The following is a 27470-nucleotide window of genomic DNA, read 5'->3' on the forward strand; positions in this document are numbered from 1 at the left end:
ACCCCAGGCAGGATTTCTAGAAAGCAATTAAACCATCGCCCATGCAGCATAGTGGATTACGTCTAAGGCGTCTAATTCTAATTGTCCCTGGATTCCTATGATTTGTTGCTTTTTGCCAGAAGAACTTCAAAAAGGGTCCTTAATTGTTTCTTAACAGTGTTTCATAGAACTTTGGCCAAAGGCTACATTTTGCCAGAATCACCAAGCTTACAGCAATTTAGAAACCATAGCCTGCAGGAGCATTAAACTAGCATTCCTCCTGAGTTTCACTTAGAATCTTCAGAGGGGAAAATGCCTCATGCCTCACATTCTTTTTTCTTGGCCAAAGTCATGATGAAAGTCTCTGCTGCCGGTTCCTCTCACATCTGCTTATGCTGGGACTGTCATGTCATCTTCCCACACTCTCTCTCCCACTTCTTTACTCCTTCCTAGCCATTTTCGTTCCTTCTGCTGGTGCCTCTATGTCAGGGTAAACAAAGCTTCCCACACCCCCAGTCTCTTCATAGAAAGCTGCTTCCTTATCTGAAGCAGAAATCCTCCTTAAGGGCACACACATCTCCGGAGCGCCAGAGGTTGATGGCCTCAGCCTAAGAGCTGCTGGTGAGAGCTACCCTGTCTCATCCGTTCCCATCACTGAGACCGAGCAGCCACTCTAAGGTTCTGTTACAAATCTCTCTGCTTCTGTTAACTGATCCTTATTTTTCACTGTGATTTGTATAATCTTCCTTGAAGGCAGTTTTTCATACCTTTCTTTTTTTTTTTTTTTTTTTGCTTTTTTAGGGCTGCACCTGCAGCATATGACAGTTGCCAGGCTAGGGGTTGAATCAGACCTATAGCTGCTGGCTGATACCACAGTCACAGCAATGTAAGATTGGAGCCACGTCTGCTACAACATAACTCAAGGAAACACCGGATCCCCTACCCACTGAGCAAGGCCAGGGATCAAACCCTCATCCCCATGGATACTAGTCAGAATTATTTCTGCTGTGCCACAGTGGGAACTCCCAATTTTTCATACCTTTGGTTTCTCTTCAGCAACTGGCAATTCTATAGATAATCAGCACTTTTTTATCAATAGTAAAAATAATAGCAAAATCTATTTTCATTGAGATTCTTTTCTCACCACCTACTTCTGTTCATAACTGATCTGGTGGTATTCTGCTGTTCTTACTTTTTTCAAATCTTTTTTTTTTTTGCTAATTAATTTTAGCCACATGAATTTGAACATTTAAGATTAAATTTTCCTCAAATTTCTACTTGTGCTGCATCTCAAATTTTTGATATGAAGTACTTTCGTTATTGTTCAGTTCAAAACTGTCATTTCAGTTATGATTGCATTTTGATCAGAGAATTTTTAGAAGTGTTTAAAAAAATTTTAGATATGTTTAAAAATTTGCCTCTCCCACACGTTTAAAAGCTAGTTCATGTGTAGCTGAGAGGAATGGAAATTCTCTAGTTATCAGATCTAGGGTTCTATATAAGTCCTCAGTGTCAAGACTATTGCATTTTTTTTTATATTGAAGTATAGTTGATTTACATTGTATTAATTTCTGCTGTACAGAAAATGGGTTCAGTTATACACATATTTTTTTCAAAAAATACTTTCATTATGGTTTATCACAGGATATTGAATGTAGTTCTCCATGCTATGCAGTACGACCTTACTGGTGATCCATTCTGCTTACATCTGCTCACCCCCAATTCCCACTCCATCCCTCCCCCCTTTGCAACCACAAGTCTGTTCAAAAAAGACTTTCTGTTTTGGAGTTAGGTTCATTTGTATCATATTTTAGATTCTAAATAAGTGATATGTGGTATTTGTCTCCTTCTGACTTACTTCACTTAGTATGATAATCTCTAGTTGCATCCATATTGCCACAAATGGCATTATTTCATTCTTTTATGGCTGAGTAGCTTCCATTGTATAGGTGTACCATATCGTCTTCATCCAATGATTATATTCTTTATCTTCACCAGGTTTTCAGTCTGCTTTATGTAAGAATATTATGAGAGATGTGTTGAAACCTCCCATTATGATGGTGGGTATCTATTCTCTCTGTGGTTCTAATATATCTATAGGTACAGATATATAGATATATCAGAAAATTACAAACTATATTTTGTAATTTTCAAGCTATTTTATAAGATGCTGTTTTGAGTATATCAACCATCTGTATTGAAACTTTTATCATTAAATCCCTTTTAGCTCTATTTTCTTCAAAAAAAAAAATCCTGTTGTGTAGCACTGGGAACTATGTCTAGTCACTTATGATGGAGCATGATAATGTGAGAAAAAAGAATATATACATGTAAGTGTAACTGGGTCACCGTGATGTACAGTAGGAAAAAAAAATGTATTAGGGAGGTAATAAATTTTCTTTTCTTTTGACATAAAATATAGATATCCTTGTTATTTTAGTTGATATTTTATTACATCTCTTTGCACTCTTATACCTTCAACCTTTTAACAGCTTATATTTTAGGTGTGTCTCTTAGGAAAAAACATAAGGCTGGATTTATTCCCTACGTTGAAAATCCTCCTCCTTTTTTGTAAGGAAGTCAGTTCATTCAGTTATGGTTGCTGATATTTGGCCTTTTTTCTATCACTTTATTTTGTGTTTCCTAATTGTTTCACTTTTCTATGCTATTTTTTCTTCTTGATTGAGGTTTGTTTTCTTATTCCATTTTCTCCTCTATTTCTTTAGAAGAATAAAGTCTATTTTTATTCCTTTAGGACTTATTCTTGAAATTTTAACATTCATGCTTAACAAAGGTTAATCAATCTTAATCCACTCCCAAAGAACATTAGGACTTCAGAACACTTTGAGATCATCTCTCATCATTTATATGCTATTGTAGCCCAGCATTTTATCTGTATCTTCTTTTAAAAAAATTATAGATGAATTTATTTTTTACAATGTAGAACGGTCTAACTGATCGCCTTGCTTCCATTCTGGCATCCTTAAGATCTGTTCACAAAAGAGCAGCCGAGGAATTCTTTGTCGTAAAACAACAACAACAACAATAAACCAGCTTTAATTCTATTAAAAGGTATATAGCATGCATGTAAAAAAATACAGAGAGCTTACATGTACAGCTTGATGAATTTTACAAAATGCGTACACTCATAACTATCCAGCTCAAGAACTGGAAGATTACAGGCATCCCAGAGGCATTCTTTCCGTCCCCTCCCAATCATGAGACCCTTCCTTCTCCTCTGTGGGAGCCATTACACTGACTGGGACACCATGGAGTAGTTTGCCTAGTTTTGATTTTCATGTAAGTGAAATCATGCAGTGCATATTCTTTTGTGTTTAGCTTTTTTCACTCCACATTACCCATACGAGCTTCATCCTTGTTTAATATAACGGTGGTATATTCCCAACTTTCCTGTTTTCCACTTCTGCTTTTTGCTCTTCCTAGAGTGTCATATAAATGGAATCATACAGGTTACAGTCTTTGGGGTCTGGCACCTTTCACTTGGTAAAATCCACTTATAATTTATCTATGTTGCATATTTGTTCCTTTTTATTGCTTAGCAGTATTCCACCGTATGGATGTATCATGTTTTATTTATTCATTTACCATTTGAAAGACGTACGGGTGATTATGTATTTCAGAACTGCTATAATGCAAAAAGGTGCTATAAATATCTATGTACTGGTTTCTACATGATAATAATTTTCCATTTCCTTTTTTTTTTTTTAGGGCCACACCCATGGCATATGGAAATTCCCAGAATAGGGGTCCAATTGGAACTGCAGCTGCCTATGCCACAACCACAGCACTGTGGGATCTGAATCACACCTGTAACCTATACCACAGCTCACGGCAACACCAGATTGGAACCTTCACCCACTGAGCGAGGCTGGGTATCAAACCAGATCCTCATAGATACTAGTGGGATTTGTTACCACTGAGCCACAGTGGGGACACCTAAGTTTCCGTTTCTTTTGAGTTAATACTTAGAAGCAAGATTGCTGGGTCCTATGGTATATTTATGTTTATAAGAAAATCTTTTAAAGTGACTATACATTTTCAATTTCCACCAGCAATTTGTGAGCACTCCAGATGTTTTGCATCTTTGGCAGAACTTGGTAGTGCTATTCTCCCCTTTTTAATAAGAATGGATGGTATCACATAGTTTTAATTTACATTTCTCCAATTAACTCCTTATATATTTGCCAACCATATATTTTCTTGAAGTGCCTGTTTGGATCTTTTGCCAGTCTGTTCTATTGCACTGTTCATTTTGTTACTGTTGTGGTTGGAGATTTGATAGCCTAAATACAAGTTCTTTGTCAGAAATGTGATTTTCAAATGTTTTCTTACTGTCTGTGGTTTTCCTTTTCATTCTTTTAACAGTGTATATTTAGCAAAGCAAAATATTTTAATTGATAAAATTCCATTTATCAATATTTTTACAGATTGTCCTTTTAGTGGTATATCTAAAAACTCTAGCAACAAACCCAAGGTCATTCAGATCTTTTGTATTTTCTTCTAGAAGTTTTATAGGTTTGTATTTATATTTAGGCTAAATGATGTTTTGCATTGATTTTTGTGTAAGGTGTGAAGTATGGATTGCCTGTTGATATCCAATTATTCTAGCATCATTTATTGAAAAGGCCAAAATTTTTCCATTGAATTACTTTTGTATATTTGTCACAGGTCAATTAACTATTTGTGAGGGCCTATTTCTGAGCTCTCTATTTTGTCCATTGATCTATATGTCTATCCTTCACCAATGCTATATGTTCTTGATTAATTAACTTTATAGTAAGTCCTAAAATTGGATAGTGTGATTCTCAGAATTTAGTTCTTTTCCAGAATTATAGCTTCTTTGGAATCAACTTGTTGGTATTTTAAAAAGTTGGCTACAATTCTCATTTGTATTGTCTGCGGGTTAAACTAAAGAGAATTAATAGTATTCAGTCTTCCAGCACATGAATACAGTATATTTCTCTATTTACTGAGGTCTATGCTTTCTTTCATCGGTATCTATAATTTTTAGCATCCAGGTCTTGCGATTAAGTTTTTAGATTTCTATCTAAAATTTCATTTTTTAGTGCTATTGTAAATAGCGTTTTGAAAAATTTCAAATTCATTGCAAGCACACAGAAATAAAATTGATTTTTATATATTGTATCCTGCAACTTTCCTGAGTGCATTTATGAGGAAACTTTGCATAGATTCTTTGAGAAGTCATCAACAGAGACAGAGTTTATTTCACCTTTTCAAGCTGAATGTCTTTTGTTTCTTTTCCTTGCCTTATTGTACTGGCTAAGACTTCTAGTGTGTGATGCTGAATAGGAGTAATGAGAGAAGACATCCTTACCTTGTACCAGATCTTATTAAGAATACATTATGTTTTTCATCATTATCTATAGGGCAACTTATTTTCCTTATTTCAGGATAGACTTTTTCAGGTTAAGGAAGTTCCCTCTTTCTAGTGTGCTGAGATGTTTATCACCAGTTGATGATGAAATTTATTAAAAGCTTCTTTTCCATGTATAAAGATGATCATATGTATTTTCTTCTTTGGTCTCTTAATATGGTGAATTATGGTGCTTGACTTTCAAATGTTGTCCAGGTTTACATTCCATAAAAAATTTATCCACTTGGTCATGATGTTTATCCTTTTTATATATTATTGGACTTAATTTGCTAATATTTATAAGGTTTATTGGTCTATAGTTTTCTTTTCCTGTAATGCATATATGGTTCTGGAATGAAGATGTGCTTGCCTCACAAGATGAATTGTGAGTTGTTATCGCCGCTTCCATTTTCTAGAAGAGATTATACAGAATTGTGATTATTTGTTCTTAAATACTTAGTAGAATTCAGTGTTCTCAGTATTTTTTTTAAAAGATTTTTTTCACTACAAATTCAACAGATAAATCTTAACTATTTCTTCTCAAGTGAGTTTTGGTAATTCATGTCTTTAAAGAAAGTGTCCCATTTTATCTACGTTTTGGAAGATGTGCATATGAATTATCTCCAGTACTCTCTTTCAAGGTCTGTGGAGTCTGTAATGATACCATGTCTTTTATTTCTGATATTTGTAATTTTTATTTTCTCTCTCCCCCTTTTTTCTTTGTCTTAGTACAGGTTTATCAGTTTTATTGATTTTTCACAGTACTGATTTATTTCTACCTTTAGTTTCACTGATTTTTGCTATTATCTGTAATATGTACTTCCTTCTGCTTAATTTGTGTTTAGCATGTTTTTTTCTACTTTCTTTTTTGAATAATCATTTTAGTACTATAAATTTTCCTACAAATATTACTTTAGCTGCATTTTCTACACTTTATTTTTAACTGAAAATGAAAATATTTTCTGGAGTTCCCATTGTGGAGCAGCAGAAATGAATCTGACTAGGAACCATGAGGTTGTGGGTTCTATCCCTGGCCTTGCTCAGTGGGTTAAGGATCTGGCATTGCTGTGAGCTGTGGCGGAGGCTGGCAACTACAGCTCTGATTGAACCCCTAGCCTGGGAACCTCCACATGCCACAGGTGCAGCCCTAAAAATACAAAAAAAAATTTTTTTTCTAATTTCTCTTGAGAATTATAATGTTTAATTTCCAAATACTTCAGAACTTTCTATACATCTTTCTGTTATTGACTGGTATTTTGATTCTATAGTGATCTGAGAACATACTTTGTATGAATTTTCAATGTGGAATTTAAAAAGTGTGTATATACTCACTTGTGTCTATATTAAAGTGTACGTGTTGGTAGAGTGTTGAGGACTCTCAAGGTTCCATTACTAGACCATCTTCTAGTCTCAAACTCCTGGCTTCAACTATCATATACATTTCGAGAACTCTAAAATTGGTATGTGCAGCATAAACATCTGGTTTATATATCTAGGCTTTTGTGTGCATTCAAATATGTATTGCATTTCTTTTCTTGGAGGTCTCAAACGCCCTTCAAAATTAGTAGGTCTCCAAATTATTTAAAACAAACCTACACTTATTCTGGTATTATTTTCATAATCTACTCAGTTGCTCAACCCAGAAATATGTGGTTCATCCTTGACTCCTTCCTTCCTTATCTCCCATTCCATTAGGTCATTAAATCCACCAGTTTTCTCTTCATCTCCATAAAAAGTCATTCTTATTTCTTAACTTGATTTTTGCCCAATAATATCCTATTTTTCCTTTGTATCCAGGGTTAAATGTCACCCAACTTAGTCTCCATAATTGTATTGGTCTACTTGAAATGTAAATTTAACAACTGCCATTTGCTCACCTCTTCTTCTGATTTTTTATGACTTTTACTTGCCTTAGGGTTCTTAGAACAAATAAGCAAACACTTTAGCCTAGCACAGTAGGTTGCTCATAATCCAGCTCCTCCTTACCTTTATCTCAGTTTTACCGCCACTCTTCCATTCTTCTTCCACCTTATATTTTGACCACATTGAACTACTGGCAAAGCATCACTTACCCTCATCTGAAATAGATTCTGTGTCATGCATTACTTTTGTAAATCTGTTTAATAACCACCTAATTTTGTGTATATCCCCTATTAGATTATGAGATCTTTCAGTTTAGGGAATGTAATTTCATCATCAACACATCTCTTATACCCAGCAGAGTGTCTGATTCATAATGCTCAATAAATCCTTTGAATGAATGACTAAATGAATGATTTATTGAGTAAAAGAGTAAGCAATTGAGCCATGACTGGAAACCACATATCCTACTTTCAAGTAACACACTGACTTTATTTTTAGTAGAAGAATATTTAGTTACTGCCTTGTATATACCATTTCAAGGATAGGTCTTACTTTAAACATGGGTAAAATAATGTTCGCCCTTTGATTTTGCTTTTTTAACCATGTTCCAGTGTGTTGAAAATTCTGCAAATATACTGAGGTCTAGTATTTTTAAAAGGGTGTAACTTAGAGCTAAACGCATTGCTTTGCAATTGCTCCCACAGGAGCTTGGACACCCACTGTTATGCCATCTCAGTCTCATGTTATCTTGCTATAACATACTCCCATCCAATTCCCTCTTCACTAACAGGAAGAGTTTAGTGTTATCTGTAACTCAAGTCCCTTCACTTAATTTATAAAAGGTTAAATAAAAACTATCCCAGTCCAAGTTAAATAACAGAAGCCTATAATTAACTATTATTTTTTAGATCTTGACTTCTTTCCAGTCTCTACAACACTTAACCTTTGGGGCAGAGCCTTACCAAAAATACTTTGAACATTTAACTACATTAAATTCAATGTTTGTTCCTTATGTAAGAACATGGTTTTACCCTTAAACATCTTAAGGCATTAGCCAATACTAAAATCTCCTTAGAGACATTGAATTGATGCGGCATGGTAAAGCTGTAGGATTTAACAATAGAGGCATTGGTTACTCAGCAAGTCCAGTCAAGTGTGGTACTTGGATAGCTTATCAAGGAATTTAGATGCTGGATTTTTGATATAAATGTTTTGAAATACTGCCTCTTCAGGTCTGTTGGCAAGGATGGAGTATGGTGATTTGTAAAGCATTGGGGCAATTCCCTAAGAAGAGATGTTAGGACATAGTACGCTTTTAATAGCTGCTAGCCTTGGTAACTGCCCTTTTTTTTGTTGAAATTTACTCTTTAGGAAGCTAGAAAAATGATTGCATTAATTTTATAAAATGCTCAGTAATCCTAGAAAACATTTTAAAAATGAGATTTTACTATTGTTTTGCTTTGTTAGAGATATATTTCTTTTGATTCTTGGACTGTATTTTACTATAATCTAGATTGTGAATATCAAAGGATTATTTTGTTTCCAAGAAGGACTGTTTTAGAAGCCCTGTTTGGGGCCTTCCTATTTATTCCTACCTCCAACTCAACATTCTCAGCAGGAATTGTAAGAAATGTGAGAATTTAATGTTAACTATTATGATTTTATTTTTCCTTCTCATCCCTTTTCTTATTGAGAATTGTGTATACAATGCCCACTTTCCTGAGTGAGGTATTTTCATTGCTTGAATATGGCACATCTCCTCTTAAGGATTAAGTTACTTTCCTCTTCTAAATGTCCCTCTCCTCCACCTCATGGTCTTTTCCTAATTTCAGATTCTCATTCAGAGAACAAGGCAATATTCTGCGTGGAGTAATAAAAGCGAAGTATGACAAAGATGGAAAATCAGAGCTGGCATTTCGGAGACAGTTTTAATATGCCATGAATTCTCATACCCTAAGACTGCTGCAGAGTTAATAGACTTATTGTATGTCCCGTGGAACCTTAGTACAGAAATAACTGATAAGGAAACGAATTAGCTAAAACATAGTTAAGACACCTCCTTTGTAGTGACTGATTAAAATTTGGTTCACATCGTATTATTTGTGACTCATGCAAAACAAGGAGTCAAACCAATTAAGGTCATTAAAGAGCCCAGAGAACTTAACTCCAAAAAATCATGTTTACCATTGTTTCAACTTAAAATACTTGTTCTCTGTTGACCTGAATTTTCCACTTCCCTCACCCTATTCCTCAAACAGAAAACCTCAGAGTGTTTTCTCATTATTAACCTTGCTTTGCTCTCTGTCTACTCACCCCACTCTACCCAACACCCAGCAGATCTTTTTGGCATCAGCATCATTTAATGATCAGTTTAGCACCTTCTTTTAAGATGGCCATCTGTTGAGAAAACCATCATCTCCCAGCTCTGTTCCCTTTACCTAAGGGAATCACTTTCACAGGTATTCTGCAACAACAGGATGACAAGTGATAGTCCTGGTTCTGACCCTTCACACAATATCCCCCACTTCTTTTCTTCACTACATGTGCAACTCATGTGCATTAGGCTGTGTTAAAAGAAATGCAGGAATTCCCATGATGGCTCAGGGGTAACGAACCCCAGTACTATCTATAAGGATATGGGTTCAATTCATGGCCTTGCTCAGTGGGTTAAGGATGGAGCATTGCTGTGAGCTGTGGTGTAGGTGCTGGGATCCTCTATTTCTGTGGCTGTGGCATAGGCTGGCAGCTGCAGCTCCAATTTGACCCCTAGCCTGGGAACTTTCACATGCCACAGCTGTGGCCCTAAAAAGATAAATAAATGACACATTAAAAAAAAGAAACGCAGTACACCAGGAGGAAGTGGCCTCACCATCCTCTACAGCAGTCAAAGTGCTTCAGTCCATGCTGGCACCACTTTTTTTTTTTTTCATTTTTAAAAGTTTTAGTGAAGTATAGTTGACTTGCAATGATGTGTTAGTTTCAGGTATACAGCAAAGTGATTCAGTTATACACATATCCATTCTTTCTCAGATTCTTTTCTCATATAGGTTATTATAGAATATTGGGTAGAGTTTCCTGTTTTATACAGTGGGTCCCTGTTGATCATACATTCCATATAGTGCTGGTACCACTTTGTGAAAGGGATATTGTCAACAAGAAGTAACCAGTATATGTTTAGATTATTTGTGAGTATTAAGACATCAGAAGGTAGTTGGCCAGAAGTAGGGCTCTTCCAAATGGAAATAAGGAGATTTCAGAAAAGTCATGTGTACTGCTTTTCCATACCTGAAGGGATTGAATCTATTCTGCATTTCTACAGACATCCAGACTGAGTCAGTGGGTGAAGATGATGTGGAGACTTTGGTAACTCAATATAAAGAAGCAAATCCTATTGACACAACTTTTACCACATATTCTGATCTTTCCACTTCCCTTCCCTAGGTCAAGACACCATCATCACTCAGGCCAACTGCATCAGGAAACTCCCATCTGGTCTTTCTGCTTCCATTCTTTGGCTTCTCAAATCCATCCTCTTAAGAGCAGCCAGAGAGATATTTTTAAAACATAAATCATGTTGTGCTTTTCCGGCCTAAACCCATTCTAATGTCCTCTTAGTATGAAAGTGTAAAATTCAGGTTCTTTTTCATTGCCTCCAAGGCTCTAAATGACCCAATCCCTGCCTACTACCTTCTGCCCTCCTCTTCCCTGTTGTTCTGTGTGTTCCCACCATACTGGCCATCTTTCTTCTCTAGGAACATGCCAGACTCCTTCCCAATTTTTGCAGTAGCTGTTGCCACAATGCTCCCACTGCTGACTCCTTGTTAATTCCGCATCAATCTAAACATCACCTTCCATTAAAGGAACTCCTCCTTGTCATCCTAATATATCTTCATTTACCCCCATAACCATGATCACTCCCTGAAATCATCCATTTATTTATTTTCTAACTGCAACATCAGACTCATAAGAACAGAAGTTTATTGTCATCACTACTATGCCTAGGACACTGTCTGACCCATGATAGATTATCAGCGAAATATTTTTTGTAAGATTTTTTTTCTATTATGGTTGATTTACAATGTTCTGTCAATTTCTGCTGTAAAGAGAGCCAGTCATATATATATATATATATATATATATATATATATATATACGCACACACTTTTTCTCACATTATTTTCCATCATGTTCTGTCACAAGTGACTAGATACAGTTCCCTGTGCTATACAGCAGGATCTCATATCCACTCCAAATGCAATAGTTTGCATCTATTAACCCCAAACTCCCAGTCCATCCCACTCCTTCCCCAGTAAAATATTGTTAGACTTGGTTATATCTCCAGCCCCTTATACTCTCAGATACTATATTTGAGGTCTCATCATTCTTAATTTCATTCTGTCCACTGCAGCACTATTCACAATAGCCAAGACATGGAAACAACTAAAATGTCCATTGACAGATGATTGGATTAAGAAGATGTTGCATATGTACACAATGGAATACTACTCGGCCATAAAAAAGAACAAAATAATGCCATTTGCAGCAACATGGATGGAACTAGAGACTCTCTTATGAAGTGAAGTGAGTCAGAAAGAGAAAGACCAATGCCATATGATATCACTTATATCTGGAATCTAATATATGGCACAAATGAACCTTTCCACAGAAAAGAAACTCAAGGATTAGAAGAACAGACTTGTGGTTGCCAAGGGGGAGGGGGAGAGAGTGGGATGGACTGGGATTCTGGGGTTAATAGATACAAACTGTTGCATTTGGAGTGGATAATCAATGAGATCCTGCTGTATAGCACAGGGAACTGTATCTAGTCACTTGTGATGGAACATGGAGGAGGAAAATGAGAGAAAAACAATGTATACAGGGTAGAATATTCAGAATCTATTAAAAAAACTTTTACAACAAATAGAAAAATTACCCAATTAAAAGATGAATAAAGGATTTGATTAGCCATTTCTCCAAAGAGATATACAAATGGCCAACAAACTTATGAAAAGATGCTCAACATTATTGGTTATCACTGAAATGCAAATCCAAACAATGGGATATCACATAATAACCACTATGGTGGCCATAATTTTTTTTTAAAAGGAAAATAACAAGTGTTGGAAAAGGTTTACTATCAACTAGAACCCTCAGACTTTGCTGGTAGGAATGTAAAATGGTTCAGCCTTCTTTGAAAAGCAGTTTGGCAGCTCCTCAATAAGCTAAATATAGAATTACTATATGACTCAGCAACTCCATTCCTCCCCTGAAAACAGGTCCATCATTTGAAAACAAGATACTCAAACTAAAACTATACAAAAATGTTCATAGCAGCTCTAGTCACAATAGCCAAAAAGTGGAATTAACCCAAATGTTTATCAGTGGATGAATGGATAAACAAAATGTTTATCAATGGAATTTTATTCAGCCATAAAAGGAATGAAGTACTGATATATGCTATGATATGGATGCACCTTGCAAACATGATACTAAGTAAAATAAGCCAGTCATTAAAAGGCCACATATTTGTATGATTCCATTTATATGAACTATCCAGTGTGGGCCAGATCCATAGGAACAGAAAGCAGATGAGTGGTTGCAGAGGCTGGAGGTAGGGGAGAATGAAAAGTCACTGTTTCATAGGCATGACCTCTCCATTTGGGGTGTTAGGAAAGTTCCAGAACTAGATGATGGTGGTGGTTACACAACACTGTGAGTATACTTAATGCCACTGAATCATATATTTTAAAATTTTAAATGGTAGCTTTTCAAAAAAAAATCTCACTGCAGCTTCTTCCTTAAATGAAGGCTTATTTACAGTTAAATATTGTATCTGTAGCATATTTTATCTACTACATGATAGCACAGGAGTTGAAAGTATGATCCTGGAGTCCCTTGGACTCTGAGAATTTCTGACTGGATTCTGTCGAGAACCACTGTGCTAGCTATTTAGACTCAAATATTTTCATATACAAATTGTGGATAATAAGAGTACCCCTCATAGTATGTTTGGCTGAGTAAGTAAGACACATTGTATAGCACTTAACACAGTGCTTTCATAGGCTATATTTTCAAATATTAGCTATTAGGAGTAGTAGCAGTTTTAATGTTTTTACAATTGTGCAACTGTCAAGCAGGTCCCTTTATATGAGAATAAGTCAGTACCAAGGTGAATTGAATAATGGCTGAGAATTTAAGTATGCCTTTAAAATTGTTTAGTCCAGAAAAAGAAATGTATACCATTTTTCAATGCTATCTTTTCTAACCTTACATGTTTATTTTGACAGGTGATAAGTTTTCTGATGACTTCAGAGAGAAATAGGTGGGGAAAGGGAGATGTGATAAGAGGATATCCATCTTTTAACCCTTATATAGGTCAAGAATATTTTCATTCTATGAGACCCTCATGCAAAAATTAGAATTTATTATTATGACAAACAACTGTACTCATATTGCATATATATATATTCTAAAGTGTTTCACTTGTATGTGTTCTTTTTATGATAGAAAAAGGGAAAAATACATTGATGTTCGATATGAAAGTGAATAATTTAAAAATACCAGTATCTATGTAATCATTGTTTAGCAAAATAAATTAACTCTACATGTTCTTATCTGCATTCATAAGAGCACACAGAGGTCAATACAAGAGATAGATAATTATGCATATCTACTGTTATAATTCACCTTATGTGTTAATTCTCATTCATTCATATAAATAATTAGAATTAGCTTTATTTTCAGTTTTTTTAAAAAGTATTTTTGAGAACTAGCACATGTCTAAAGACTAAATACCATTATTGTATGTTTTTTCATCATGATTCAATGAGATTATCTTACTTTGTTTTTCTTTGTACAGCATATAAAATCCAATCCACAAATTGCACTTCATGACCACCCGCAACTCTTGTCAAAGAATAGCAAATTTACACTCTTATCAAAAAATATTAACAACTTGGACAATATTTGGCTAATAATAGTTTTAATGCAATTCATATTCTTAAAAATATTAATATAATGCCTGGTTGGAAAGTGCACTGGTTCAATCCTATTTAGTAAAGTTCTCTTAAGAATAGGTGATTATTCAGTTTACCCTGTACATTGTATTTCTTTAGCATGGTAAGTATGATTTTCTTAGCAAGGAAAATTTCCTCTGGCTTATGAGAAAAGTAAATTGGAAAATAAACCAAATTATTTTCAGTATGAACTCAAGAATATATACTTGCAGGAATTTCAACAAGTGCCACCCTGTTAAAAGGAAATGATGTGTGGGCAGAATGCCTGACAAAGCTCCTAATTTCTCTGCACATATTTATCACTAATCTATAAATCTAGCTACTCATTTTCCCATCTGGGTATACATAGCAGTTATTGTTAAAGAATCAGGTATTCCACCAAACATACCCTTTTAGTATAAAGCAAATATAGCATGTTTGCCTCTTTCATTCAACCCTTAGCAACTAAAGCTTAAGTCAAGTATGCATTTTCTAAAACTTTATGAAATTACATCAAAATAGAATGTCAAGGTGCCAGCTTTCCCTTGTTTGGTTCTCTGGAGCTTTATTTATTAAGTTGCTTGCAACTCTACAAGGCCACCACTTACTTTTCTGAGGCCTTGACCACAGACTATTCAATGGCTTGGCTCTTAAATTTTCAGCAGGTAGTGATTATTTGAATATCGCTTACCAAAAGTCCAATCTTTTGATATAAACCACAATAAATCAGTGCAGAAATACTTAAGCCTCACAGAATTTAAGCTATGGGAAAGAATTCTCATGCTCAGAGTCATAACAGCTGAAAAATGCTGCATGGATGGAGTTCTCTGGCACAGCAGTTTAGAGATCTGGCGTCCTTGGTTCTGGAACTCCTGCATTCTGATAGTGTGACCAAAAAAAAAACGCTGCAAGGGGAGCAGAATATGCCTGCATGTGGGTCATTTAAGCTTTGACTAAGTAGGAGTTTTATGTTGAAAATACTCATGAACCATGCCTTACAACCAAAACACTAATGACCCGCCCCAATGGTAACATTTTTCCTAGTAGGGGGTATTATATCTGTGATGATCCAATTCCATGTGGAAATTTCCTTTGAATGCAAGGGAGTCTGGCAGTGACTCCAACCACTCCTCAGAGACAGGAGGCTATGACTCTCCCTTCTTGGCTACACAGGCGTTTCTCCTTTGTCTAGACAATCTTTTTGGAGTATCTTTATTTTGAACAGTAGCAAGCACTTGGGATAGACTTCACTGGGGTTATAGGATTAGGGTTAAGGAACTGAAGAGTTCTACGAGTTGCTTAGACGGGCCTGCCACCAGGGGCATATATACTCTGCTCCCTTTCCTGTGAGCACGTATGCAGTGGGCACTGCCATTCCTTCTAACCCTAAGATCTCAGCGATATCACGTCAACTTCTCCAGCCAGGTAATAAAAGATGTGGGAATGGAGGGAACCCAGAGAGGGAAACAAAAGGATCAAGGCTATGGCGTATGCAAAGCCCAGAGAAGAAACTTTTAGATTTTTATCATGACTGTAAAATAATGTCTACTATTTACCAAGAAGACACATATGACGGCTAAAATACTATAAAGAAAGAAATTCTGTACGCTAAGCAGCGCAAAGGTATACATGTGACAACATGAACAGTTAAATTTGTGGGGACAGGCAGATAAAATGGGAAGCAGACAGAGGTGACATGATGGCGGTGTCATCCATGATGAATAATATTCAGGAGTTTATTTGTGGGTTTTTTTCCATATTGAGAAAACAATTGTCATTTCGTACTGAATTTCAATTAAGAGTGCAGCTTAGAATGATGAAGTAAGGTAAGGCAACTGGGCATGGTTACATGAAACTGGGTGAATATACACAGGTGGCATCAGATACCACTGGTGTGTTGAATATTTGGGACATCTCCGTCATTAATCATGATTCTTTTTTCCATTATTGCGTTATGAAGAAATAAGGCTTTTCTTTATAAAAGAAGGCTATTTGAATGGAGATTATTACCATCTATAGTTATTCACATGGAGTATCTGATGCACAACAGGAAAAAAAGTAATGGTACATTCAATTAATTATAAATCTGTGAATAGATGTATAGAATTGAAGTTAGATGCCTTGGAAACACAGTAACAGATTATGCAGAAGTAATATAGTCAAATATATGGGTGGGATAATTGGAATGATGTATCATAGCCACAAAGCTAGAAAGGTGGATAAGGAGCAGTGATAACCACTATGGGTAGCAGCTGATTTGCAAAAGGACACATACACAGTGGTAGGGGAAATACAGGTTCCCACAGAGGTACTATGTTTATACAGAATATCTGAGATCCAAATCTGAGCCCCATGATGCTAACCAATCCACTTTCAAGGTTCTCAGTGCCAGGTCCTGAAAGTTTCTGGAATACTTTTGTCTGTCATTTTGAGTATATTGATATGCATAACAAAAAAGAGGCCATTTTAGTGACAGATTATCAATTAGCACATCAATCAAATAGTTACAGAAAGTATGTACACTTCTAAGCATTTTGTTAAATTGTTTGAAATAGAAGTGGCACCGCCTCATATACATATCTTGGTGTAAGACTGGATGTTTGGACAGTGAAAAGTTGGCAGATATGGGGAGGAAGTCAGTGAAAGCAGTGAGAGTCCTGGATTAAGCTGGAACTAAATTGACTAGTGAGAGTACAGGTTAGGGAAACAGGATTGATATGTATTGAATGTATGCTGCATACTAGACACTTTGTCATGCATTCTCTATTCTAATCTTATTAAATAAAAAAAGCCATTTTAACCCTTTATTCCTATTCTTAAAGCTGCTCTCAAGTATCACCTGATAATGTCTTCTCTGCCCTTTAAACTGTGCTGAAAGTCCCTGGAAATTTTAAGTCTGTCATTTTGAACATACCAAAAATAATTTTTTAAAATGCCCATCCCTTGTTAATTAGCACTTATTAGATATTCACAGAAAGAGTGCAATTCTGAACATTCTGTTAAACTGGTTGAATAGGTCTGGCACTGCCTTACCGGAAGTTTAAAAATCAATTTTAAAGCTATGTTCTAATTAAGAAAGTAATACATAATAGCATAAAAAACTGGAAAATTTGAAAAGCATAAAGAAAATGAAAGTCATTCAGAAGCCTCTCACCCATGTTTGACAGCTACATACAATATTTGACCAATTTTGTCCAATATTTAAATACTAGTACATTTCTGTTAATCTTCACATATACATGCATGTTTTAGCACAGGTGACAGCATATGATACATACAGTGCTATATTTTACTTTATTACCCTTTATTTTAAATCAATGTCTTGTAATAAGAACTTCATAAACTGTAATTTTTTTTTTTTTCTTTTTAGGGCCATACTCATGGCCTATGGAGGTTCCCAGGCTAAGGGTGGAATCAGAGCTACAGCTGCTGTCATAGCAGTGCAGGATCTGAGCAGTATCTGTGACCTATACCATAGCTCATGGCAATGCCGGATCCTGCACCCACTGAACGAGTCCAGGGATCGAACCCGCATCTTCATGGATACTAGTTGGATTCATTTTCACTGTGCCACAATGGGAACTCCATAAACTGTAATTTTAATGCTTATATTTTTATATATGTACTATAAATTATTTAACCATTTATAGGATTTTTTCCTAATACTTTGTTTCAGATTAAGCTGTCGTGACTGCCTTCCTTCTCGTCTCTTTGTTTATTCAGTAAATTGTTATCAAATACATTTTGTCAGGCACCCTATGCCAGGCTCTGTGCTGGGCTTTAGAGGAACCAAAGTGAATACATGAGGAAGATGGCCTATGAACACAATTACAACAATGTACAATAAATGCAAATACACTGTCTATATGTCTATGTTTACATTTCTAATCATGTAGTGATGTACTGATTATCGAGTCAGTATGAATAAACATTTTGAAGGCTCTGGATGTGTGCTGCCTCGTTTTCCAGCATGATTGTCTCAGTTCACAAAGGCACTGGGAGAATGTTGAGAGCGTATTCGGTCTAAACCACTATTAGCATTTTATTAACATCTGATAAATATTTGATCATTTAATAAGTAAAAATGACATTCCATTATGGATTTATTTATTTCTCATTTCCTTAATATGGAGGTTAAGTATATTTTCATACTCTAGTAAGCTTTTTCTATATTTTTTTAATGAACTATTAGTCCATTATCTTTGGCCTAGCTTATCTCTTTGGAGTTTTTCTTACCAATATGTATGTTTTCTTTGTAAAGTTATTTACCTTTTTTGTGATATGATTTTAGAAAATATTCATACTCACTTTATATGCCCTTAAATTGTGTTTATATTTTTGATACATATTACACTTAAAGCTTTAAATGTTTAATTTGTGATTTCCACAAATTATACATTTTCATGTATTTAATATATATAGGATATATTTAATTGTTTCCCATTCATAGGCAACTTTTTTCTTTTTTTGGCTATAAAGACAGTTTCTCATCTAGGTCACCATAAGATACAGAGGGGTTATTGACAAGTACTGGAATGGGTCAAGACGGACATCAGCAGCGTATGCAGCTCTCACAATCAACCGTTCAAGCCATCTCCTTCTAGTGGAATCTCAGTGATTTCCAGGTATAAATTCCCCATTATAACTTGACCTTGTCATGATTCCACATAGCCCTGACTTCATTCTCTTCCTCCTCCTCTTCCTCTCTTTCTCTCTCTCTCCTTATTTGTACTTTTTGTATCAGATCCTACTGCTAACTGATGGAGGCTCTCCTCCATGTTTCCCTATTCAGACTCCAAAGAGTGTGGGCCCATTTCATCTTTATACACCAGCTCTCAATTTAGACTGCTGGTTAGGATGTGGATTGGCTGTTCTTGAGTTGAAGTCCACACTTTGACTGCTCAGTTGGGACCAGTAGGGAGAGTGTGGTGTCCATGAGTGAGGTTGAGCAAGATTTGTCTGTGAGGAGGCTTGTATCCCTTAGAATGGACTGAGGGTGTCAGAAGTACTGCGACTAACACAGCTATCAAAAAACAGTTGCAGGTAATAATGTCAAGGCAGATAAGAATGTAATCGAACTTTCAGAAGATTATAGTACTAATCTCAGCTCTGCTGCCAACCCGTTCTGAGTCCTTATTCAAATCCCTTAACTTTTCTTCTTCTTTTACTGTATTAGGCAAGTATTTTTTTTTTCTAGTACTATTGAAAGGGATATAATTTTTAACCCAAAAATTTAATTTACCAGCTATATTAAAAAGACCAAAACATCAAAATCACTAAAGTAAATTCATAAGCAAAAATTATTTAAAGCATATTCTACATACACCATAGGAAGAGTGTAAAGTAAGCCATATACTTTCCTAATCCAAAGCATTATATAACCACTTATAATGATGAAACTGCAGAACTGTCAGATTCACAAATACATTCTAATCTATTTTTTTTAAAGCACAGCTTGCTCATTTGAAAAGTATAAGTTATAGTCTTTAAGACACCTTCCAATTCCAAAATATCTACAGTTCTTTTAGACAGTATTTAACTACCTGAATATGACTTAAAAGGAAAATAATTCTCTCCATTCTTTAAAGCTGCTGGCTTTGATGAGTAATCAGGGAGTACTATTATCACTTAGCTATGAACTGAATGAAATGACATATTTCAGAATATTTAAGTCCTGCGATAATTTAAAGAACTGATATTTAGGATGAATAAGTATGCAGAGTCCTTGATTGATTACAAGGTAGTTCAGTTAATAATGTAGTGTGAGCAATCCATTTATTGTTTTCGTTATTTCTATTGAACTCAATAATAAAATACCCTAATTTCGTGAAATGCTTTCCAAACTACCAAACATGATGCTTAAACACAAAATCAGTAATGTCAACAGAAAAACTTTTAAGGGCAGTTTTGTTATTTGGGGCTGATCAATGTTAGCTGACCTAAGAATAACCCCTGAATCTCAGTCACTTAGCACAATAAGTATTTATTTCTGAATTATATCATAGTTTGGATATCTGTCGTGTGGTCTTTTGCGTGATTAAAAAATCCTAGCTCTTTCCACTGTGGCACTGCTGTCTTCTAGGCCTTCTTCAAAGTTCCCCATAGATTTGTTTGCTTTTAGCTGGCAAAAAGCTAAGAGTAGATGAGAGGAACTTTTGGTCAGTCCTGGAAGAGGTATAGACACTATTATATATAAAATAGACAGGTAACGAGGGCCTACTGCATAGCATGGAGGAATTCACTCAATACTGTGTAATAACCTATATGGGAAAAGAATCTGAAAGGAATGGATAGATATACATGTATAACTGATTTACTTTGCCATACACCTGAAATTAATACATTTTAAGTCATGTGTAGTCCAATAAAAATTTTTAAAAGGTATAGAATACTTCTACTCACATTCTTTCAACAGAAGGCAAGGGAGTTTGGGCATAGCCTCTTCCTATGTGGCAGGGGAGGAAACAGGATTGATAACACCTAGCCAGTCTGCCACAATGGGTGAAATGCAAAATAGATGCCAAACTGCAAACTCAAGAGACTACACCAAATGGAGTTTCTACCTGATGGCTGCACTGATAATAGTGAAATTGTCAGAAGCAGTATTTCTTCCTAGAAATTGAAAATAAGTTTAGAAAATAAAAAATCATTTACTAAGATAGTTTTGGGTAATCATGGAAAAACGTTGATAAAGTTTGCGTCAAGGGGTTACATTTAGCAGCGGATTTTGGTGATATTTACCCCAAAGTAAATTTTTTCATAAATTCTTTACAACTGAATTTTAGATCTCAGGCAAATTGATATAAGTGACTACTGACAATATTGCCAACGTTTAGGAGAAAGTGTGTTTTAATTATTGCCCTTGGAATGGATAAGCAGTGAGATCCTACTGTATAGCACTGGGAACTATATCTAGTCACTTATGATGGAAAATGATAATGTGAGAAAAAAAGAATGTATACATGTAAAAAAAAATATTGGGAGATACACATCATAACAAAATGCTCAGCAGGACAGTCAGGACTTTTGCATGATATTATTTTGTACACAGATGTCAGTCACCTCAGTTTCACATAAGAAAATTAACAATTTCTTTTTTTTCTAGCTTCACTGATCTTAGTATCCTGGCTTACTCTTCATGGTTGATTTTTCCTTCTTTCTACCCATCCTCCATTCATAGAGTAGAGTAAAATATTGTTTCCTGTTTCTACTATTCTATTCTGTCTTTGATTTTTTTCTCAAGGCTTCCAATAGACTCCGTAGCATCTGTTCCCTATGCTATATCTATTCCCAGTACTGTTGTGACTTAATCAGTTATTCTTCCTCCATAATTCAGAGTACATTAAAAATAGAACTTTAATTAGTGTTAATTAGATGACCTATACACATTCTCTCATGCACAGGAAAGTCATATTATTGTTTTGAATGCAGGAGTAATTTCTGGTCACATTCAGTTGTGTCATGCAATGTCATATTAACCAACAAAAGAAACCAGTATTAAAATTCTAATTGGAAATGATTTTTTTTATACTTTTTTTTCTCCTGCTGATTGATCAATGTATGTATATTTAAATTCTTTTTATTTCCTAGATTCAGTTGTTTGGGGCCTGGAGGTGACATTTTGTTTTTTTTATTTCATATGCTTGACATGATGCTTTTCTTGGATAGCACCGAAACAGTATCTTGAATCTTTTTCCTTTTACATACAACCATTGCTTTGTCAGAAAAGCAGCATATAAAGCTTCTTCTCCATCGTCTTGGTTAGAAGCCTATCTATCAATAAAGAGTCTTCCTAAAGTTTTTATTCATTTTGTCACAATAAATCATCAACAATTCCAAAGAATGTTGTAATTAAAGTATCTTTAAAGGATCACGGTTGTTATGGATACTGCCGAGTATTCTGCATGGTGGAATGGTGCATTATTGTGAGATCTAATATTTATCAACCTTTAACCCTTTTAAAACCCTAACAGGAAAAATATCATGAAATTTACATTTCAATCTCAATTCCACAATTCTGAACAGTTGCATCAGGTAACAATTCCTAATGGAGTCATTTTGAATTGAATTTTTAGTGAAAGAGAATATCAGTATAAAATTAAGAGTTTTGTGATAGCAGTAAGTAAATCTGCTAGCTTATTCCCTCTTATGTTAAAAATCATTAACCATTTTTACAATTGCTCTACACTAACTGAATATCAAGGACAAAGCATTGTTTATCTTGCCTATAAAAAATAGGCAATGATACATGTGTGCTCAATGTATTTATTTATATAATGTGTATAAATGGGGACAGCCATATGATGAATTGCTAATTAATCATTAAATGATTTTTTTTCACATTGATACTTACTAATGTTGGAAATATACGCCATATGTCTTTAAATGAAAAATTAGCAGGCTCAAATTAATAGGTAAAATATAATTTTTAAAAAGTGTATAATTTAAAGATATACTGGAAGGGGCGGTAAGGGGGTGCACTGAGGGTTTGGGATGGAAATGGGGTAAAAATTTGGTTGTGATGATTGTTGTGAACACCTATAAACATAATAAAATTAAGTAATTAAAATGAACAAAAGACAGACTAGAAGGATATATAGCAAACATTTATGATAATTATCTCTAGGTTATGGTATTATAGGCAATTATTTGTGTATTTTCATAATTTCTGTTTTAGGCATGTTACATGTCCACAATAAAGAGGAAATGATAAATGTCATTAGACAATTTGTAGTTTCAGAAATGGCATGAATTTAAATAAGTATAATATTTTAAAGTGCTATAGATTCATTTGTTTAACTAGCAATTTTATTTAATCTTCACTGTTTCGGACATTGGACTAAGTATTGAGGATTCAGCCTCTGTACTCAAGGAGCCTGTTGATTTGTAGAAAAGTGTTAGGGCAGTTCAGAGAAAGGACATATTACTCTGGTTAACATTCCAGACTTCAGGTTCTTGGGATAAGAGAACCTTGAGGGTCATTATTCACTTGAAAAAATTCATCTCCTTGTAAACAGTATCAAAGAAGTATCTGAAAAGCATCACAGCTGCACGGAAAGACCCAATTTGGGAAATTTTAAATGATGATTAGATTTATATAAAATCCATTTTTCTATTTCATACATAAAATATTTGAAAAGGAAAAGGAAACTTGGGAATATAACCTCAAACATTTGCTGATAAAGGAAAATTACAGGTTAACAAATATTGAAATTTCTTCTACACTTTAAGATGGGGTAGCCTCTTAGATGTAGAGTATTACAGGGCTTGATCCATGTTTCCAATTTCATTAGAAGCTAAACAGACACTCTGTTTCTAGGCACTGTCCTAGGTCAAGGCAGTGGGGGCTCTATCAGTATAAGCTGTTATTAGCTTTATTTATGGTGATATGGACCAAAACATATATCCTCCTCAGTAGCCACTGGAAGTCTGGGAATGCGAATGAAGGACTGTCCACTATATTCCTTTGGCATAACTTTAGAATCTTGATTTGGAATTTCTAAGCTTCAAAACCAAATTGGTTTTCACAGAAGAATAAGGGGTAATATTTTTTATATCAGCTCATCTATTATCCAAATCTAGTTATCTAGTGGGTGGGAGTTTATCTGCTTAAAATCAGTTTATAATTTTTAATAATGCTTTCAGCCCTAGAAACTTCTCTGTGTAGTTCCTCAAAATAGACTTCTGTATGTGTGCTATGATGAAGGCTTTTAAACAATGCATTTTAAGGCATCAAAGTGATACATAATTGTGAGATGACCTAATTGAAAACATTAGCCCATCTACCTAAAATGCTGGCTTACCTAATGTTAGGACTATGGTTTTGAAATTCAAGTATTTATTAAAATGAATTTTATTTGATAATTTTCATTTTTTGGATAATTTTTGTAATTCAATTTTGATCTGGGTAGGCTTCTTGAAATCTTGCAGTGATATGTTCTGAATTTACTCTCTTCATTCAGATGCATAATTAATTTAGTTTGCAGGGGCAAATGGATTGTCTCTTGGCCTATCTGCCTAATGCAGAGGTCAGCAAATTTCCGTCAAAGCACATGCAGCTCAATATAAACTGGTAAACTTTGCAGTGAAATAAAGAAGTGATTTCCTTTCTTTTATACTAAACACTCTGTAACTGGACTATTTTCTATGTGTTTTAAGATCTACAATGAACCAGCCAATAAAGGGTATATTAACAAGAATTTCATAAAAGATACAGTTTTCAGAGGAGATGATGAAATAAGCCTGCAGAAGGAAAGAAAAGACTTGCAAAAGTAAAATTAGGCCACGCATCTCCAACAGCACAAGAGAGAAAGTTATAACAAAGAATAAATTGGCACATCTGATAGTGGTTGGTAAAAATTTTAAAGTGGCACAGACCTGTCGTGATGAATCATTTATGGATAACTTGCTGGGAGTGGGTGTGGTTCCATATCAGAGCCCCAGATGACAGAAGCCACAGACCTTGATTCTCAGCATCTTTGGGATTTACCCAGAGTGTTCAGTCATGCCTGCTATTTTTAGGCTGCCCAAAACATTTCTTCCTTTGCTTTTAATGGCCTTTCCCTAACTCTGGCCGAGAATCAAGGTAGGAAAATAACCTGATTAGACTTTTTTGCTGTCTTCATGATGGCAAACTAATGTTCTGCCCACTCTTTTCAGTCTGAAGAATGATACACCCAATAGCACTATGGTCCATTTCAGGTGTTGCTTACTATGTGTATGTGAATATGGGTGTGAGTCAGAGTGAGAAGGAGTATGTGTGTATATTAGAGTATTCTAAAATAGGTAGGAAGAGAAATAGAAAAATAGAGATGGAGGTGGGCCACAGACAGATAGACAGGGACACACAAACTGTGGCGCCTGATGTGAGCTAGGAGTCGATTTCTATATTTAAGTAGAATAATTATCATTTGTCTAGGTTTCTAGAACGTTTTCCCTGAAAATCCAAATAATATTCCTAATTTGTTCTGAAAATTCTTATTTTAGGGATTTATTCCTTAGACCTAAAATTCTGTCTTTTATCCTAGCCATTTCTCACCTCAATGTGAAGCAGTACGCTATAACTTTTTCTGCTTTTGTACATTCATTTAATTTTCATGGAATACTTTTGCCCCTACTCTGATTCCCTATACCCTAATGGCTCAAGACCTGCTTGAAGTGTTTTTTCCCTTTTAAAATCTTTTCTGCCTCTTCTAAGTTGATTATCTTTCTTATGTAAGTCATGTTTATGCATAGTTTCTAACTCTATTGTATTTATCATATCACTTATTTTCTATCTTTCTTAGACTATGAATTATGAAGTTTATATTTTATGCCTTATGTGTCTTAATAATTCGAGCATCTGGCACTTGACTCTTACAAATTGTTCACTGAATGAATCCATGATTAAATGAGTTTGTGTTGTCAGGGAAGGGGAAAACTTCAAGCACTGAGAAAGCATTCAGAAGAGGAGAGGGGAAGGAGAAAGACTGCTGTGTGCACTGAAATGAATTTCACTTACTTCAGCATTTCATTTAGGGTTGACCCTTTATGCCAGTTACCACCTGGGCTGAGCTCTGTGTGCCTCAAGTCAGGCCCTTGATTTGCAACCAGGGCTGCTATTTGTAAAACCTGTAGGAGATTTTGACTCTCAGAGTCTGCTGAAAGCCTTTTCTTAAAAGAGCATTTCTGCTGTTGCAACCACCTATTATGATGTCTTTTGTGGTAATTTCCCAGAAGTCTTCACCAAATTGTTTGTTCAATTAATCCTCAAAGATCTTCAGTGGTCAAATAGATTGCTTTAAAGTATTGAGAAGCTAAAGGAAATAATGTTGCACGTAAGAGGAAAACAATCTTGTTTCAGACATGTTGTAGACTTATGAATGGGAGAGGTAATTTACAGCACTTCTTCAAGTTAATGACTGTCAATGTCAACAGATATAGCTCTGGCCATGCTCTTGGGATTATCAAGGTAAAAGGTAAACGTTTCTGGGTTGATTAAAAAAATGGGCACTTGTAAACACATACAAATAAATCTGATTTAAAGGGGTTCTTTCCAAAGGAATACTTTATCTGGAATTTAAAATCAAAGAGAAGCAATTTTTGGCTTATTTAAGTACATTTTATAATGCGCTCTGAAGAACTGGAAATAAGTTTAAGTTAGTGTTAAGGTTGTCCTTCACCTTTAGAGAAGATACTCCAAGCCCTGGGCTACTTCACAGTGCTTGTGTGAAACTGAGATGTGGGACAACTCATGAGACTCTACCTTCTTCACCTATCTGTTCCTACTTATTCAAAGGGTGCACTAGTTGAGCCCTTTACTTAATTTTCTCTGCTTATTCCCTGAAAGTATAATATTGAAGAGTTTTATTGTATGAAATTTAGGACTGCTTAACTTACAACTTTGTTATTCCTCAGAGATTTATGAAGTAAATTGACCTCCTCAGCAAAATAGAAAATTCTCTAGAAGTGTAGGGTCATGGTATATATTTTTGCCCAGCATACTTTGCTAGGTACATAGAATCTTGTGGAAGTGAATTAGTTTGTAAAAGATAGCCAAAAATGGAGTGTTGAAGAGGGAGATGCAGCAGCAAAGTTGATCTTTGTTAAAAGGATAAAATAAAATAACTGGAAAACCTCCCCCAATTTTGGACAAATGAATAGGTATTGCTGGATTCTTTTTCCTGGATATACTTATGTAGATGTTACATAAGTGATGGTATGGTTGATTCTGAGAAACTAAAATTACTAGACTTGAGAATTCTATATGAAGACATCTTATAATCTGATTGGTTTTCATGTATGAAAGGAACAACCTAGATATGAAAAGACCTGGGTACAATGACAATAGAATTTTTAGGAGGAACTTTTAAGTTGTAATTTCTGCTTTTTCTCATATTTCCCTGCATGGATTATTGCCTAACATAAGGAGAAAGAAACAGTACCACCAGCCTAGCACAAGTGACTGATGGTGGGAAGATAGCAGAATGGAACTCTTGCTTAGCTAAGGTGGAAGGTGAATGATAAGATTCTCAGGCATTTGGGCTGGCTCCCAAGAGTCCCCTCTTCACCACCATCTCTGTCAGGACCAGATCAGAGGAAAGGAAAATCCTCCAATGGAACAGTTGCTGATCGTGGGGAGAGATACACTGGAGTGGTTCTGCGCAGATCATAAAGCTATAAAATCACACACTTGAGGTGAATACCCCCCACCCTATACTGCATACAGGAGAATTAGTGGTCCAAAATTTTAAAATAAA

The 27470-nt window shown here is 35.2% G+C and overlaps 1 protein-coding gene across 6 annotated transcripts in view; it reads right to left on the reverse strand.

Moving 5' to 3' along the window:
• The window catches only part of LOC146401023 (uncharacterized), a 395912-nt gene that overhangs the window by 174061 nt on the left and 194381 nt on the right, over nucleotides 1-27470 (reverse strand). The window contains exon 3 of one of the 6 annotated variants that reach the window (XR_014813275.1): nucleotides 2636-5786. The exons of the other annotated variants lie outside the window; for them this stretch is intronic. The gene's annotated coding sequence lies outside the window, so the exon portion shown is untranslated. Of the gene's footprint in view, nucleotides 1-2635; nucleotides 5787-27470 lie in introns of those variants that run through there. 6 annotated transcript variants of the gene reach the window in all.

This window comes from Sus scrofa, chromosome 8 (assembly GCF_054392235.1).
Source record: "Sus scrofa isolate SSC_HxYL_T2T_F1_AM1 chromosome 8, Sscrofa_HxYL_maternal_Yorkshire_Landrace_v2.0, whole genome shotgun sequence".
Classification (NCBI taxonomy): Eukaryota; Metazoa; Chordata; class Mammalia; order Artiodactyla; family Suidae; genus Sus; species Sus scrofa.